Genomic DNA, 18,871 nt, shown 5'->3' with positions numbered 1-18,871 from the left:
GGGACCCTCTATAGACCAAAGCTCACAACTAAAGCACCATATCCAAAGGTCTTCAGTTGTCCGTTCTTTGCTCTAGTCAGTTGGCCTTTTACATTAGCCAACACAGCCTTGCACCAGTTGATGGTTCCTCGAAAGCAGTCTACTGCCATCCGCATTTGGGATCCAGTGGCCACATGTAGTGCTGCGCTTCCGCAGAGCCTGGTAACAATAAACGCAATCACTTTGAGTTCAGGACAGGATATGGTTTTGATATCAATCCCTTTGTCTCTAGTTTGGTCATTACAAAACTCTAGCCGGAGGCTATCGACAGACTGGCCACCTGGCCTAGTCCTGAATAGAGTTAAATTTTCACCTCTCTTAGGCAAACCAGTCAAAAAGTAAATGTCTTCCGGCTCCATTTCGAGCTGGTGGCCACCAATAAAGAAACACTGGTCCTATATATGCCACCTGTCTACCTGCCACTGCAAAAAGTCCACCTAGGCCCTCATGCCAGGTATGGCCCAGAATTTGTATAAACAGTATGCCTTCAATGCATCATTCGAAGGTTGATGATTAATAGCGGCGAGATCCACATCCTTGTGCTCCCGTTCCCGCCAGTCAAGCATGATGTATACCCTACATTCAATAAAAAGGCGGATTAGAATATTTAAAATCAAAATTTTTGGGTGGAATTTGAAAAATTTAAGTTTGAAAACCTTTGTTGCGGGGACCGCACCCTCTGTGTTAGAGACAGTGCATGGGTCCACACTCTGCCTTAAGGGCAGGTGCGGGCCCCTGACTTTTTTCCTTTTACGAAAAAGTCGGGGTCCGCAGGTTTCCTATGCTATGCCTGCGGACCCCCGCGCGCGGGTTTTTAACCTAAAAATTTCCTAAAAAACAAAATAAAACCCTAAAAACAAATTTCAAATGGATGAAATGAAAGAGTAAGATGATGTGGATTACCTGGAGGTGATGGCGTTCGATTCCAACGGACGGATTTTCCGCAATCTTCACGGGAAGTTTCTGACCAAAAGCTCTCTTTTCTCACTCTGAAGTCAAACGGTAAAAATGAATTTACAAAATCCTTTTTATAAGCTTTTTTGAATAAATAAATTTTTAATTTGTTTATTTTTCACTTTAAAGAGGTAACTTTTGAAGCTTTTTATCTATTTTAAATAGGTATGAGTAATGTTTGAGTTTTTGTGCAGGATAACGGATTTTTCAGGCAAAATTGGTCATTTTTGACGAAAAACATTAGAGTCACCTTTAAGCTCTTTTCTGACTCCTAAAATATGAAAAGATTGCCGAGGTTTTCTTTTTAAGATCGTTAAAACAAAACTAAAAAGACGGTCCACTTACAGCTCTTTTTTGACCGTAAAAACATGAAAAGATTGCCGGGTTTTTGTCGTTTCAAATTCGATATTGGTTATAAAACGACGTGTCATTGATCGCTTTTTTGCTTTTTTGGATTAGAGACACTAATTATGAAAAGTACTCCTTGGTCGTAATGATCAAGCGGTTCTCTCAAGTATTATTTTATACTTTTTCGGGCTTGGGAGACACACATTTACGAAAAAGGACAACCATGGAGTTTTCTTAAGTTTTTTCAGACTCCCTAAAATTGAAAAATGTCGAGTTTCTCCTATACTGGACTTGTTAAAATTTAACAGTAAAGGACCTGTTCAATTACAAACAGGAACAGACCACTCCTTCTTAAGGTTCGAATTTAAACTAAGTTGGACTCATCTGAAGGATGAGCTTATAATCAAGCAAATGTTATCCTCCTCAAGCTTGTCAAAAATAAAGAGGTACTTGCCAGAAATGGTGGGGGAAAAGAGAGAAAAATGAGCCTGTTTGTCGTACTTTGTGTCTCAGAAAACATTTAACCACTCTTGAACACGACACTTTTTATTCACCTGGGTTGGGAAATCATTTGCCTAACAGTTGATCAAACCATATTGAAAGTCTTCAGTCGATTTCTGGGTATTAACTTTGGGTCAATTGTCACCAAACCATCTGCTGTGTCGTTATGTGTTCAAGAGGTCAGTGAAAATAAACCATTCATCTGCAAAATATCTGTCATCCATCTTGACCATCCCTGAGTCAGTCCTTGCAACTATATTTCTTCAAACTTGATCTATGATTTCGTGTTGTGGGCTTGCCTACGACGGATCGCTTTCTATCGACTTCAGCTCATTATCTAGAAAGATGATCTAGAAATCGTCAGTACCTTGGGATCTGCATGCCTCAATGGCAGGTTTCTCGCCTTCGACGATAGGTTGCATCATTGACCTTCGATCAAAGGATTCCGTGATATGTTCGACATCAACACATCTATTCACATTTCATGGATTGTACTGAGTACTTTGAGAGCCATTGACATTAATGGTGGTTTCTCTCACACTTGTTAACAGTTTACATCATTGACTAGTAATCAAGTGGTTTCTACCATGTTCGACTTCGACACATTCATTCACATAGATAGAATCGTACTATTTCGGGAAGTAGAAATCAAGACCCTGGATCTAGTTTCCACCATCCAGGCTGCGAGGAGTTTTGTATTCATTATACAGTAGACTATTCATAAACAGATGATTGGGCCCATACTGTGTCTACATGTGTCTATACTTGTGATGTATTACAAGATCATTCCTACATCAGAGCAGTTTAGTTAGTTTTCTAATCAGTTTTGATCTGAGTATGGGAATGCCTACCTCAGCGATGATATGATCTCATATATATATTTTGTATTGAATGTTTTTATAGGTTCCAACCGGGCTCTCCACAATATGATCCTCGAAATGATAAAGTACTTCACTCTTCTTAGATGATAAATGAAATCCTCATCTACTACAGACTTTGCACTTTAGGGGGCAATCTGTTACACAAAATATTGTCACCATGACTATTTGCAGTCAGTATGGGTCTATCATCATTCATACTGTCCTCCTTAGCGAGTCTCAAACCTCAGCTCTTCATGTCAAGCTTTAAAAATGAGAGAAAGACCTTTAAAATCAATAAAGCTCTAGTTCCACACTTTCTCTTACTATTACCTGCGGTCCCGCACTCCTTGGTCATGTTACCTGCGGACCTGCCCGCTCTGTCTCTAAAGGAGTGGGTGCGGACCCCTGTGAAAGTAAAAAAGGCGCAAGTCTATTCTTAAAAACTCACTTGTGGTTAATTCTGGATGCTTCTAGAAGGAATATTGACGTGGATGGTTCGCTCCTAGGTGGTTCATGCATCCCAAAGCTAAAGGAGCTAATCCCTTGATGAGAGGAGCTTATCCCTTTGAAGGAGGGCTTTATCCCTTTGAAGGTGGACCTAGTAACTTCCCTCCATTGCACTATAAATTAAGGCGTTGGGCTGGTTGCTAGAGAGGTTGAAAGCTGAACATTTTTGAGGGTAAATGCTATTGGAATTGAGACTTCCTAGTTAAGCTTGAGAGGAGAGATTACATACCTTTTGGCTTCATTGGGAAGAGAGTGAAACTTGTCAAAGTAGAGGAGATTCTTGTTGGACCCTGGGAGGAGCTTGTACAGCATCAAGGCACCAAGGTTGTAAAGTTCTTCTTTGATTAAAGTTAATACAATTAGATTCATTTTTCTCAATAAATTGTCTTATATGGTTTATTTCATGAATTCCTTGATCATCATGATAAATGTGCTTTATTATATTGGCTTTTCAGGTGCTATTTAATGCGTGTGCTTGTTTGTGTTTGCAGATTCTTTACAAAGGAGCTCATTTGGATCAATGGAGCGTGGCTTCTACAAACTAGCACTGGACCCGAGGTAGGCCTAAAACAGCTGTTTGCCTTTATTTATAAATTGCATATTTAGAGAAAGATAGAATTTGTTTGGTTTGCTTGTCGCTAGATATCATTAGATACTAGGGAGGTCGGTCTTGTCCACGAGAACGACTTATCCGGCCGACAGGGGATGCTGACACTATGGGTATGTCTTCTCTCTCCCTCTCCTCTGTTATTTCTGCCAATGTTACTTCTATTATGCCTTCTCTTTCTAGGCATGTTTTCTCAAATGTTCCCCCAGATCTTCCTTTAAGCGCACCCTTTCCCCCCCCGCTCTGGACCTTCCCTTCTATCCCCTATGGTCCAATAGTGCACTATTGCCCCTCCCCCCCCCCGTTTTCTCCTTCCCTCAGCCCTCTCTCTCGGAGGCATCCCTTTCCCCTTACCCAGACCCTGAGTATCCCGAACCCCGTTACCCCCTCCGCTCTCGGATGCGCCCTCAAGGGCTTGACTCTATTGGCTTTGAGGTCATTGCCTCTCCCACCCCCCCCCAAGTCTAGAGGGCGACCCTCCCACCTCTCCAAAGCCATGCATCAGGCTAGAGAGGAGGTTGCCTCTGGCAAGTAGAAAACTTTAAATTGGGCTCTTAGAGTGGAGCAAGCCCCTCTTTCCCCCCCCCCCCCTCCATGAAGCTCCTCTCTTTTAATTGTCATGGGTTGGCTAGCCCAGACAAGAAACTAGCCCTCAAGCGCTTATTTGCCTCTGAGCAGGTTGACATCATTTTCTTACAAGAAACCCTTGGCTCCACTTTTGTTGTATCCTCCCTTCTTGCTTCTTGGCTCCCAGGATGGTCCTTCCACTCTCTCGATGCCTCGGGTAGATCAGGGGGCTTGTCCCTAGGAATTTGTAATAGAACTATAAAAATTTTGAGTGTATGGGGAGTCTGAGGCTTTTTGGGTGTAGACATATACTCCCCAACCCTTGAATCAAAGTTCCAGATCCTCAATGTGTATGGAGCCTATCAGGACAGGATGGCTTTTTGGAGACCTCTCCTCAACTTGTCTCTTCCTCTCCAAGACAATGTTATAATCAAGGGTGATCTTAATTTCTCTCTTGGATACTTAGAATCCTGGGCTAATCATGCCTAGGTGGATGCTTTGACGGGTCATTTTGAGAACCTCTTGGAGACCCACAGTCTTGTCGATGTCCCTTCAACAAAAAAGTAGCCTACTTGGCGGAATAACAGAGTGGGAGAAGCCAGTTTGGCTAGAAGACTCGTTCGCTTCCTTACTAAGGAAGGCCTAATCAATGGAGGACACTGTATTAGACAAAGGCTAAGTTGGAGTGGGCTATCAGACCATCGCCCCATGTACTTGGAGATACAAGATGTTATTAGTAAGCCAAAGGCCCCTTATAAGTTCAATTCTACCTGGCTACAAGATATGGAATATGTCAAGCTTGTGACGGACTTCTAGAAGGAACACCCTCCTGGTGCATCAGGGGACATAAATCAGAATTTCCTCCTCAATATGAGGGAACTGAAGAGCTTATCTAAGTCTTGGGCTCGGAAGAAAAAGGAGGCAAATGATCTATCCCTCCAGGAGGCGGAGAGGGCTATACTCTCGTTTGAGGAGGACACAGGAGGGGTCTTGAGGACCCAAGATTAGAGAGAGGCCTATAGTGCTGCGCTTCAAAAGAGAACCAAAGTTATAACAAACAGAGAAGCGAATTGGAGGCTCTGGAGTAGGGCTATCTGGCTGAAGGAGGGGGACGATATCACAAAATTCTTCTATAAACATGCAAATGGTGTTAGGATATTCCGACACATAGGATATAGTTAAGTTCAACTTGGTCTAGTATAGAGTTAGGTTAGAGTTAGGTAAAGTGTGTTTCTTTACCGTTGTACATTTTGTAACTTACAATCCGACGGTCACGATATGTAGTGATCCGACGGTTCACTCTCACCTCGGTATTACCGACACTTGATCCGTGGCTTGACACCCGATTGGTCCATGAGTTCTATTTAAAGCGCATGGAGGGTCATTGTTCGAGTAATCCGTGCATGAGAGAAGCTTATGTAATTTTTCATTCTTTGATTAATAAATTGTCTGTACCCACGTTGGGACAGGCCGTGGACTGTTTCCCTCCTTGCACTCTGAGGGTTTTAACCACGTCAAAAATACTGGTGTATTGATTTGAGATCTGGTTGTGAGCGGTGTCCTCTTGGTATTCTTTCTGAGGAACTTACCCTGTAAATTCCTACATGGTATCGGAGCTATTTGAGGGCCGCATCCGTTGGTGATCCAAATCTGAAGCCGGTAGAACTGCATGCGGCTGTCGTTTCCTAGATCTGCTGTTTCTGACTGCTTTCGGGCCGAGAGGACTGCTCTGTTGCGTTCAGAGCATCTGTTTCAGTGAGGAACCCCTTTCGTTTCACGCGAAAAGGTTTCCGGTAGCCCTAGCTGCGTCATTTTTCAGATCGGGAGGTATACAGTGTTTTTTTTGCAGTTTACTGTCATTTTCTCTCTGCTTATTTCGGTTTCGGTTTATTTAGCCTTTTTTTTTTCCGGATCTATACCTTTCATTTCTGCGTATGCTCTTTGCCCTGCGACTCTGTGCGATCTGGGCAAATCAGAAACAGAAAGAAAGGATTTTTCTCATGCGTATGCTCTTTTCCCTGCACCTTAGTGTGATCTCGGAAAATCAGAAACATTGAGAAAAATATTTAGTTTTTCGGCTAAAAGCTAACTTTGAGATTTTTTTTTAAATTTCTAGTTTTTTGGCTAAAGCTAACTTCGAGCCGTAAGGTTCGTTTTTCTTTGGATATTCGTGTTGGGTTTTGTGTTTTGTGTTTTGTAGGGGAAAAGAGTCTTCCCAAGGCAAGCACGCAAATCGAGGCCCCCCCCCCCCCCCCTCTCTCTCTCTCTCTCTCTCTCTCTCTCTCTCTCAAATATTTTGTATAGATCAATTGGTTCAAAGATCTTTTAAGAGAGTAGAGGTCTTGGGTTCAAGTCTCCATTTTGTGGGGGCGGATTTTTTCATTTCCGCACATTCGCGCACTTTGCCGGCAACGTCAACAATTTTTTTTCAAAAAGCCATAACTTCTTCATCCGGAAGCCTTTTTCAGAGCCGTTTTTTTTAAAACCGCCTATTTTTTCGAGATCTATCCATTGGACCACTTACTTTCAGCATCTTCAGCTTCAGTTGTTTTTCAAAAAATGGAAAGTCCATGCCAAGTCATTCTTGACAGCACTAACTACTTCCAATGGGTAGCCTACATGGGAGATTTACTTAGAAGTAAAGGTCTCTTCAGAATAGCCACAGACCAAGAGAAGAAACCCAAAGATGAAGACAAGGCCGAAAAATGGGAAAATCGACAAGATCAAGCACGTGGTTTGATAGGAATGTCTGTTTCTCCTGATCTTAGATTCCACATTGCAGAAATTGAAACTCCTCATGAAGCATTAGAAAAACTTGCTAAAGTTTTTGGGATTAAAAATGAAATTAGAGCCCATCAACTTGAGAATGAGTTGCTTACTTTGGATCCTAATAATTTTTCTTGCATTGAAGATTTCTTGTCCAAATTCAAGACCCTTAGATATCTCTTGGAAGGTGTTAAAGTTAAGAAAGAAGATGGTAACCTTATTTATTCCATCCTTACTAAGTTGGGACCAGCCTACTCTGTATTTGTTTCCACTTTCCATTCTACCAGGGAAGCTTTCATTTGTCAAGGCAAAGACTACAAGCCCCCTTCCTTTGACTCCTTTTGTGATTCCTTAATAAGAGAACAAGAAAAACTCTTACACCTTGGTCTTCTTAATCTTGGAAACTCTTCCTCGAAAGCGTTAGCCGCCCAGCAGCAACCAAATTCAAAGAATCCTAAGAAGTCTTATCCTCAAAGGAATGGTCCTAAACCAACTCAGCCTCAAGATGAAAGATCATTTCAGCAATATGACAAGACCAATAAAAACAAATGGAAGAAGACTGACAGACATTGTAACTTTTGTAATCGAGATGGCCACTTAGAATCTAAATGCTTTAAGAAGATGGAAGCCTTGGAAGCCGCAATGAAGAAACATAACATCCATCTGGAGCCTACTTCAACTTCAACTTCCGGAACGGCATTTTCTGCATGTCATCGTCAATCATCTCAGTCTGGTTATGCATTAAATGTATCTTCTTCTTCTTCTCATTCTCATGAGTGGCTCATTGATTCTGGAGCCTCTTGTCACATGGCCAAAAACCAAGCCATGTTTTCTTCTTTAAATGATTGTAACACCAAAAATATATATGTTGGTGATGATAGATCTCTTAATGTTGTAGGGACTGGAACTGTTCATCTAGACAATGGTCAGTTCAATGATGTATTATGTGTTCCAAACTTATCCTGCAACCTTCTATCTGTCTATCAGATAACTCATTCAGGTGAAGGTAAAATTGTTGAATTTTCACCTCATGATGTTGTAATCAAGGATCTAAAAGATCCTAAACAGATTCTAGCTACTGGTCTTGCTGATGATTCCAAAAGGTTGTATAAGTTTCACAACTTTGGGTCATCCCATCTTCCCTCAGTATTTGTTGCTCATAATGATGAAGTGAGCAAACTTTGGCATGAGCGGTATGGTCACTTAAACTATCGCTCCCTTCAGCATCTATGTAAAGAAAACATGGTGACAGGTCTTCCTATGGTATCTTGCAAAGATGGTGTTTGTTCCGGATGTGTACTCGGAAAACATCATCGGGACAGTTTTGACAAACGTGCCTCTTGGCACGCCTCAGCCCCTTTACAGCTTGTGCACAGTGATTTATGTGGTCCTCTTCCTGTTGCTTCATTCTCTGGCTGCAAGTACTTCTTAACTTTCATTGATGATTTCTCCAGACGCACTTGGGTATACTTCTTAAAACTCAAGAGCGAAGTATTTACCACCTTTTTGGCCTTCAAAGCATTCGTTGAAAAACAATCTGGACATCAAATTCTTAAGCTAAGAACTGATAATGGTGGAGAATATGTTAAAAATGCATTCATCAACTTTTGCACCGAAAATGGAATTCAAATGCAACATACTGTTCCATACACTCCACAACAAAATGGTGTAGCTGAAAGGAAAAATCGCACCTTAAAGGAAATGGCTAATTGTATGCTGCAATCTAAAGGACTCAGTCTTAGTTTTTGGGCCGAAGCAATTAATTGTGCAAATTATATAATCAATCGCACTCCTACTAAGGTTCTAGAGAATATCACTCCAGAAGAAGCTTGGAGTTCCATTAAACCAGATGTAAGTCACTTTCGTGTGTTTGGAAGTGAAGCATGGGCCCATATTCCAGATGAAAAGCATAAAGCCTTAGAACCTAAGAGTGAGAAATGTACTTTTGTTGGATATTCTGAAGATGTAAAAGGCTATAGACTTATTCCATTTAAGTCCAAAAATGTTATCATTAGAAGAGATGTAAAATTTGATGAAAATAAATCGGCCTGCGAGCCTAGTCCGGCGGATGTGCCACCTCTTCCTATCTCTTCTATCTTTGAAAACATTTCTTCTTCTGATGATGAAAGCGAGGATGATAATCCTTCCCCACCTTCTCAGGATCCTCAACTTCCAAGATGGGTCCGTGCTACTCGGGATGCAGCAGGTGATCTTGCCGGTGATCCTACAGATCAGCGACGTACACGTTCTCAGTTTGAAAGAGCCTCTTCTTTACTGGCTCAAGCTCCAGTAAATCATGATCCTGACACTTTTGCAGAAGCTTCAGGCCATCCACATTGGGAAACAGCTATGAATGAAGAATATCATTCATTGATGACAAATGATACATGGGATCTTGTTCCTCTACCAAAGGGACGCAAACTTGTTAGATGCAAATGGGTTTACAGAACCAAGTATGGACCAGATGGGAAAGTTGATAAACATAAAGCTCGTCTAGTTGCTAAGGGCTTTTCACAGGTTGAAGGCATTGACTACACTGAAACCTTCTCTCCAGTTGCCAAAATGAACTCTATCCGCCTTGTTCTTTCCCTTGCTGCCTCTTTAAAATGGGAAGTCCATCAAATGGATGTTAAATCTGCCTTCTTGCATGGGGACTTGCAGGAAGAAATCTATATGGAACAACCCATTGGCTTCATACAAACAGACTCCAGCCTCGTTTGTCGACTTAAGAAATCCCTTTATGGCCTCAAGCAAGCTCCTCGAGCTTGGTATGCCAAAATGGATAGCTTTCTTTTAGAATCTGGCTTTTCTAGGTGTCATTCTGACAATACTGTCTACACCAAGAAAGTGGGCAACTCTCTCATCATCCTTGTTCTTTATGTTGATGATCTTATTCTTACTGGTAGTGATCCCAACCTTATAAACCATGTGAAGTCCAGCCTTAAAAAGAAATTTGAAATGACAGACTTAGGACACTTACACTATTTTCTCGGTCTTCAAGTCTTGCAATCCCAAGAGGGTATTTTCCTTTCCCAGTCCAAGTATGCTTGTGATATTCTTCGTCATTTTCACATGGAAGACTGTAAGCCAGCCCCTTCTCCCTTTCAGTCTGGAGTCAAACTTTCAGTCTCTTGTACTTCTCCTGAAGTTGATGCTACCTTATACCGTCAACTTGTCGGAAAACTCTTGTATTTAACCCATACTCGTCCTGATCTTTCCTTTGCTGTTGGCCTTGTTGCTCGTTTTATGCAAAACCCCCGTGAAAGTCATTGGAAAGCAGCTAAAAGAATACTTCGTTATGTTCGAGGTACAGTACAGTTTGGGATTCATTACAGTGCCAAAGCAGCTCCTCTGTTAGTTGGTTTCACTGATTCTGATTGGGCTGGTGACCTTGATGATCGGAAGTCTACTGCCGGTTATGTCTTCACTCTTGGTTCAGGACCTATTACATGGGCTTGTAAGAAACAGGCTGCCATTTCTCTTTCGTCAGCAGAAGCAGAGTATCGTGGTGCCGTGGAAGCTAGTAAGGAAGCCTTGTGGCTTCGTCAGATCCTATCAGAGTTTGGCTTTGAGCAGCAGCATCCAACCACACTTTGGTGTGATAATCAAAGTGCCATTCAGCTATGCAAAGATCCAGTCCAGCATCAGCGCAGCAAACACATTGAACTACACATGCACTTCATCAGAAAGCTCATTCATGACCATGTTCTTGAAGTGCAATATTGTCCAACAGATGATCAGGTTGCAGACATCTTCACAAAGGCTCTCACAGAGGCGAAGTTCACTAAACTTCGATATATGCTTGGAGTTCAGGAAGTTGTCACTAAGGGGGGATAGGCTCTAGTGCCTCCTTCCTTCTCCTATTGTGTCATATTTGTAAATCCTTCAATCCTATCCCAAGTTGTTCTTAAGGGGGGATGTTAGGATATTCCGACACATAGGATATAGTTAAGTTCAACTTGGTCTAGTATAGAGTTAGGTTAGAGTTAGGTAAAGTGTGTTTCTTTACCGTTGTACATTTTGTAACTTACAATCCGACGGTCACGATATGTAGTGATCCGACGGTTCACTCTCACCTCGGTATTACCGACACTTGATCCGTGGCTTGACACCCGATTGGTCCATGAGTTCTATTTAAAGCGCATGGAGGGTCATTGTTCGGGTAATCCGTGCATGAGAGAAGCTTATGTAAATTTTCATTCTTTGATTAATAAATTGTCTGTACCCACGTTGGGACAGGCCGTGGACTGTTTCCCTCCTTGCACTCTGAGGGTTTTAACCACGTCAAAAATACTGGTGTATTGATTTGAGATCTGGTTGTGAGCGGTGTCCTCTTGGTATTCTTTCTGAGGAACTTACCCTGTAAATTCCTACAAATGGTAGAACGGCTATAAATACTATATGGGAACTAAAGTATTCAGAGGTAAGATCAGTTCAATCCTTCAGAGAGTTGGCTTCTCTAGCTTGCTCACATTTTCACAATATATATAAAGCCCCTCCTTATGCCTCCTTGGCCGAAGTGATGAAAACCGTCCAACTTTTCCCGAGATTTGTTGAGCAGGAGATGGAACAGGAGCTAGCAGGAGAAGTGTCTATGAGAGAGCTGGAAGATACTTTAAAAATGTTGAAGAAAGAGAAGAGTCCGAGTTTGGATGGCTGGACCGTAGAATTCTATGTGACTTTCTTTGAGGTGCTGGGGGTGGACCTCCTACAAATTATTGAGGAGAGCAGAAAGTGACGAAGGATCCCAGGTAGCTTGAAGGCCACATTCATCGCCCTTATTCAAAAAACTGACAAACTCTCCTCCTTTGATGGATTCAAGCCCATATCCCTCTGCAACTGCATTTACAAAATTATAGCCAAAATCATTGCTAACTGCTTAAAGCCTGTCCTCTCGCTCCACATATCCCAAGAGCAATTTGCCTTCTTGCACAACCGACAAATCCATGAGGCCATTGGGACGACTCAAGAACTCCTCCATTTAGTTTAGTACCAGAAAAAAAAAGGCATGATCCTGAAGATTGACCTCTCAAAAGCTTTTGACAGAGTCAACTGGCTATACCTCCACATGCTCCTTACCCATATTGGCTTCCCCTATCCTTTTATCAAATGGATCATGAGCTACATAACCGATGTTCCCTTCTATGTGTTGATAAATGGCTCAGCCTCCCCTCTTTTTCATGCAGAAAGAGGACTCAGACAAGGATGTCCCTTGTCTCCTCTTTTGTTCCTCTTGGTCATTAAGGGCCTCAGCAGATATATTCATGAGGAGCATAGGAATGGGTGCTTAAAGGGCATAAAAGTTACTAATACCCCTGCCTTGACTCACCTGTTTTTTGTGGACGATGCCCTCATCTTTCTCGATGGTAGCCTGAGTGACCTCACAGCTCTCCACCAAGTCATGGGGGTCTTTCAAAAGGCTACAGGAATGGTTGTAAATGAATCCAAATCTACTTTGTCTGCACTCGGATGTGCTCAAAACGAGATGATTTTTTCACTCAGGAGATTCCCCTTCGTCACCTATTCGTTTGAAGAAGGCCTGAGATACTTGGGATACCGTTTGAAGCCATTTAGCTACAAAATTGTGGACTGGATCTGGTTGATCACAAAGGTGGAAAAGCGCTTGAATATATGGTACCATAAATACTTATCTAGAGCCGGTAGACTAATTCTAATTAAAGCGGTCCTGGAGGCAACCCCAGTCTACTGGATGTCCCTAGCATGGATCCCTAGAGGTATCCTGGACAGGCTTCAGAAAATATGCTGCAGATTTTTATGGAAGGGGAACCAGACTGGTAGAATTTTTGCTTGGACAAGATGGGAGACTCTGGCGCTGCCCAAACGTTGGGGGGGGGGGGTGGGGATAAAGAGGCTGGATTTCTTCTCAAAAGCGCTAGCGGAAAAACTAGGTTGGTAGCTTCTTAACAAAGACAGCCTTTGGACGAAGGTAGTAACTTCAAAATACATTAGCCCCATCAATCTGCTAGACTAGATTCGACATGATCAAAGAACATTTGGGAACATCTCCAACATTTGGAAAGCAGTAAACAAAGCAAAGGACCTAATAAGGAACGGTTTGACTTGGAGAGTTCGCTCAGGCTCAAACGTGCATCTGGGAGTGGACCTGTGGGTGGGGTGTGGCAACGCTCACAAACTCCTTGAAGACCTAAGACTCCATCTAGCTGAACAGGGGATTTCTCATCTCAGTCAAATTGCAGACAGCGAGCGATCCACCTTAGCACAACAGGCCTGGAAATCGGTAGTAGCCCTAATTATTCCCATGCAGTGGCAGCAAATTTGGAGACTCTACATTACAGCGCTAACGGAGGCTAACATCAGGATCATGGAAAGGGAAGATGAGCTTATTTGGGCTTTTGCAACACACGGTTACTACGCACCTAAGACTGGATACCAAGTGCTCATGGAACCTTTTAAGCCACTAGACTCTGAGATAAGATGGAATCTCCTCTGGAAACTCAAAGCAACCCCCAGAACAAAGCTTCTCATATGGTCCATCTTAAAAAACAAGGTCCCTACGAGGGAAAATTTGATGAAGTGATCTTTCGTTGGACTGTTCTGGTGCCACCTTTGCAGAAGCAGCAATGAGGACATAGAACACCTCTTCCTAGATTGTCCTCGGGCATAGGATCTATGGAATGGCATTCAGACAACACTTTCCATCATGCCCACCTGGTAGGGGGTAGCAGTAAAGGAGGCATGGATCTCTTGGTGGAGGGATACATCTAGAAAGGAATGGAACCTGCCTCTACTAATCTGCCGGGCGATTTGGATAGCCAGGAACGAGATAATTTTCTCGCAGAAGATCCCACACTGGCCCTTCATGCATAACAGAATTGTAGCAGATTATCACATGATCCCTGAAGAGTCCCAAAAAAACCAGACAAGGAATGTTGAGATAGAAGTCATCAACAAATCAATCCCTTGGGCTTATTTTGATGGTTCAGCTCAGGAGACAGGTTGCGGTGGGGGAGCGATTCTATTCTTATCAGAAACCCATTTTTACAAAATCCAAATGGGATTAGGCCGGGGAACCAATAACTATGCCGAGCTCATTACTACAAAAAACATTATCCTTTTTGCCTTACAAAAACAATGCTCCAACCTGCAGCTTTTTGGTGACTCAAAACTGGTTATAAACTGGATCAACAAAAAATACACATGTTCTGCTTTCACTTTGAGGCATATACTAGATGAGATTCATAGACTTGTCACACATTTTGACTCTTTCACTTGTCATCACATTTACAGGGAGCGAAACACCACTGCTGACTACTTATCCAAAGAAGCAGTGATCAGGGACGACAACTCTTGGATGATCTGCGAAGATTTGGACGAGGTCATGTATCAGCATTACCACAGGCCATTCCTAGACCCTGAAGCACTATAAGAGCAGCACTGGAATGAAACATCTTAACTCAGTTTTTTGATGAAGATTAAATATTTTTTTGTTTATCTGTTCTGATAATTATGTAAATAGTCATCGGTTACTCTTTATCCTCTGAGAAGAGGACAGAACTTATAAGTTATAGTGTTTTGAACTATATGTACTCCCTGCGAGGAGGAATGCACAATTTTCTCACATTTTGGTTGGACAGGCAGTGCCAGATCAAAGTAATGCTTATGAATATCTAGAATGTAATTTTCATCTTTATTAATGGAAATTATGAATTTTTCCACAGGAAAAAAAATACCCCTAGATCTGAGTTCGCGCAGATCTATCCAATTCATTAGAAAACATAGTAGAAATAACTATTATCTTCGTGAAATTAGACAACTACTTAAATCATGCATAAATAAGATAGATTCAGTGGTTTCACGCAACATTCATTCATTATTCCATAGAACACATATTATAAGTGATAAACCATAGCATAAACAAAATCAATAGAAATACTAAGATTGCACAGTAATTCTTCAAAATCAGTCTTTATTTATCTTCAATGTTCAGATTACAGACTCTTCTACCCTATGCACTTAGCTGTGGACTTACCAAGGCATCCTATGCACTCATTTGTAGGAGCCTTCTCCTTCTCACCTAAGTACAGAAAGCAGAGCCTTCCTGCCTTAACACTCACCCAAAATAGTCTCTCTCTTGACTTAGCTCACCTCTATCTTCTAAGTTATCTCTAAGACTCGCTATGACTCAATTATTTATAGCCTTCTCAATACAATACCATGGTTTGCAGACCATGGGTAAGTCTCAAAACTGACTTGTCTATCTATCCAAACAAGGGGCTAAGACCCCTTTGACTCCTATCTATTTGCGTGCTCCACATTTACATTTCAGGGAGACTTTACATCTTTTGCAAACACTTATACAAAATTTGGGTTAACTAACCCCAAAAGTGACCCTAGGGACCTTATCCCAACATATTCCTAAGGTTTTAAAGGAAATATTTGTCTAATAATAACATGAAGAGAATGAAACACATCCATTTATAAACTAGATCCAAGTCTTGGAGAGAAAAATTACTTAGAAATTCATTTGCATCCACAAACCCTAGCCATGAAAATCCATAAAATTTGCAAACTCATGCACAAGATCATTTCCTTAATAAGGTGCATTGGTTGATTTCCATAGCTAAACAGGCGAGTAGTAATGTTTCTCCACAAGTAGCAATGATTCACAAATGAGGACTTCTTCTCTTATTTATATAAGAGATCACACACTGTCCTTATCCATTGGTAGCTCCAAAAACGTAAAAAATGCCTTGATCTCTCATAACCCTAGATACCAACAAATAATAAAATGAATAAAATGCATTTCATACCAGTGAACAATAAAATATACAAGGGTTTGGTTTTGATCTCTTTAGGACACAAAAAGGTGATGTAAATAAGGCCAAAATTGAGGCAAATCTAGGGCCTAAGTTTGCATATAAGTTTTCCAATGTTTGACTCAATAAATCAACTCTCAAATTTGTTTTAGTACTCTGCTTTATTGCAGGTTTTAGTTTCATTTGAGGAATCCATTGATAGTACATTTCAAATCAAGGTGTTTCATCCCAATAGTAAGATTTTTTCATCTTTTTTGGAGCTTCGAATTAAAAGTGCATACCTTGCTTCCTTGCTCTTTGTTTTATAATAAACTAATATGTTTGTGGAATTTTACTTAATTTTCCATTTATTTATGTGAAAAAATAGATGGAGCTAGTTTATAAAATTGCTATAGGTGAAGAGAAATGTGTCATTGGCATGATCAGGTGTCAAGAAGGTTGTACATTTTCTAAAATATGTGCTGAAATTATGGATGATGAAATCATTGGATACACTTTTGATTTTATATAGGATGCATTAACTTTAAATCTAAAGCAAGAGAAAAAATGGAAAGTTCATAAATTAATTTTAGGCATCAAGAGGAAACTAGGCACATTTTATGTGGAAATAGTGGGTTCATATGTAGTGGAAAGAATGCCAATCCTTTAAAACAATGAAGCGAATATGGAGGGACCTATGCATAAACAACAAAGAGTTGAAAATATGTCTTTGTCAGCAGAACGAGCCATAGTTTTTTATCTTAGTATCCTGGTAGTTATGCCAGCTCTTGGGAAGGCCTATAAGTGTTAGGCTTACCATATCATCTTCAAAAACTGTAACACCAACACTCCCAAGTTTATCCTTACATTAGTGAACTTGCTCAGGTACTATGGTATTGTGTTACCCTTCTCCATATTGATCTTCCAAAGATTTTCCTTCAGTGTCAGCTTCCTGTGGTCACTGTTGTTTTGAAACAATTCTATCAAGGCTTGCCACATTGGATGTGGGGTGTCCTTCCCATGGATATTCAAGACAATATGATCTCGAACTCCTTCTAGTATGATCCTCCTCTCCTTTGCCACACATTTCTTCCACTTTGTCGGGTCTTGATATTCAATTGTTGGAGGCTTAGGTATGTAATTTTCTATGAATTCCTTCAACTTGTTATCTTCCAACACTACCTCCATCTTGTCCTTCCAAGCAATATAATTCGAGCTACTATGAAGAGCATACTCAAGTCTCAAACAATAGAACGACATCCTGCTAGCTCTAAAAAATGATCTTGCAAATTCGATTTAAATGCAAAGAAAAAATATAATTCTTACCTTCTATTTTGAAACCTGGCTCTGATACCATTTAGAAATTCCTTGTAAATTCAAACTACTTATATAATATGCTAAAAAAAAGACTTGAATCTACATTACTCATCAGCGGAAACAATTAATCGATCGAGAAATCAAAAAATATGAGACAAGATTCAATCACATATGCTCAAATATTTATTTAAGGGGAAAGATTGTTTCTCAAAACCCCTTCCTATTTGTATATTGCATTAGATCAGAAAAATAGAGAAGAAAACAAAATGCTTGTTCAACATGAACAATCTCTGCACAAGTACAATCTATCTCACTGCGTCACAAGCCAACTTTGTCCAATACTTAGCCAATTCTGTTGCCTGCCAAGCTCCTATTTCCTTGTGCTATTTCTCAAGGAATTACCCCTATATTAATAAGGGAAATACCCATCCTGAAATGTGAAATCCATATAGGCCCTTTTCTGAATGTATGCACCACCTATACAACTTGGGAAATTATACAACTGACAGTGCATTTCCTTTGAACTCCAATTTCAAATGGGTAACTCAAATTTCATGCATGCATGAGTTAATTATGGCTGATTTATCAGTAAACTAGTTGAACACATGAAGTTGCACCCTACTACTAGACCTCCTACTAGTTCCTCCAATAGTTGGAACTAGTTTAACTGACATTAACTTTGTTTAACTGAATTAAACTATTACCACTCAAATTAAACTCAATCTAGGATCCTAAAACTTAGGAAACACTCTACATGAGTCAAGTTAGGCCCTCAACTTGAATTAAATAAGCCAACTAAGTGAAGTTAACTTAGTTAACTCATTCTTGTTGTCTTGTGACGTGGAATTACAATTTTCTCCTAATTTAATTCAAGGGAAAATTAAATCAATATTTTCTTGTTGCCATTTTCAACAGAGAAAATGAATTATGTATCTCAATATTGATGAGAAAATCAATACATAGATTAGGTAATTTAAACTTAACTACATGAAAGCACTAAGGCAAACTAAAGCTAAGTGTGTTTTATGTTATGTTAATGATCAGGTGGTCAAACTTAGGCTCAAAAATCAAAGTGTCAGAATCTTGATAAACTTAGCTTCAGATTGAAGAACTCATCATTCTGATTCCAATGGTGTGAACGACACTCAAATCCAAGATCGTATGCAAAAGTTAAAGCAAGAAAAAGTTTAGGTTTGACTTGCTCACATGGCAGGATTGGATGATGTGGCAAGGTCCTTCAGCGAATGAGGAGGTGCCAAGTGGAAAGCCACCATTGGCCCCCCAATGTTGCAAATTGTAATCGCAGGAAGGCCGATGTTAAAAATCGGCCCTAAAGCAAGCCGAAGGCACGATGCGATGGATTGTAATCATAGATCCGCAAAAGAAGGTGTTACAGAATCAACCCTTGGCGGCATCTGGGTTGCAATGTGACTGTACATTGCATATTGCACGACACTATAGAATCGTCCCCGGCAAGTTTAATTTGTGATGCGATATCACAATCACAAATCGAAACAAGGTAGGTCCTACATTCATAAGACCATTGGTACTCCGCGATTGTGTTTAGCGAAAGGATCCTAGATGCAATACATTTATAGCCTTTAGTTTAATGTCTCGTCGGGTCTTTC

This window comes from Pinus tabuliformis, chromosome 7, assembly GCF_031772625.1.
Source record: "Pinus tabuliformis cultivar Carrire ecotype Pingquan chromosome 7, CPIR1, whole genome shotgun sequence".
NCBI classification, from domain to species: domain Eukaryota; kingdom Viridiplantae; phylum Streptophyta; class Pinopsida; order Pinales; family Pinaceae; genus Pinus; species Pinus tabuliformis.
The sequence above is the reverse complement of the archived record's forward strand: the minus strand, read 5'-3'. Positions refer to the sequence as shown.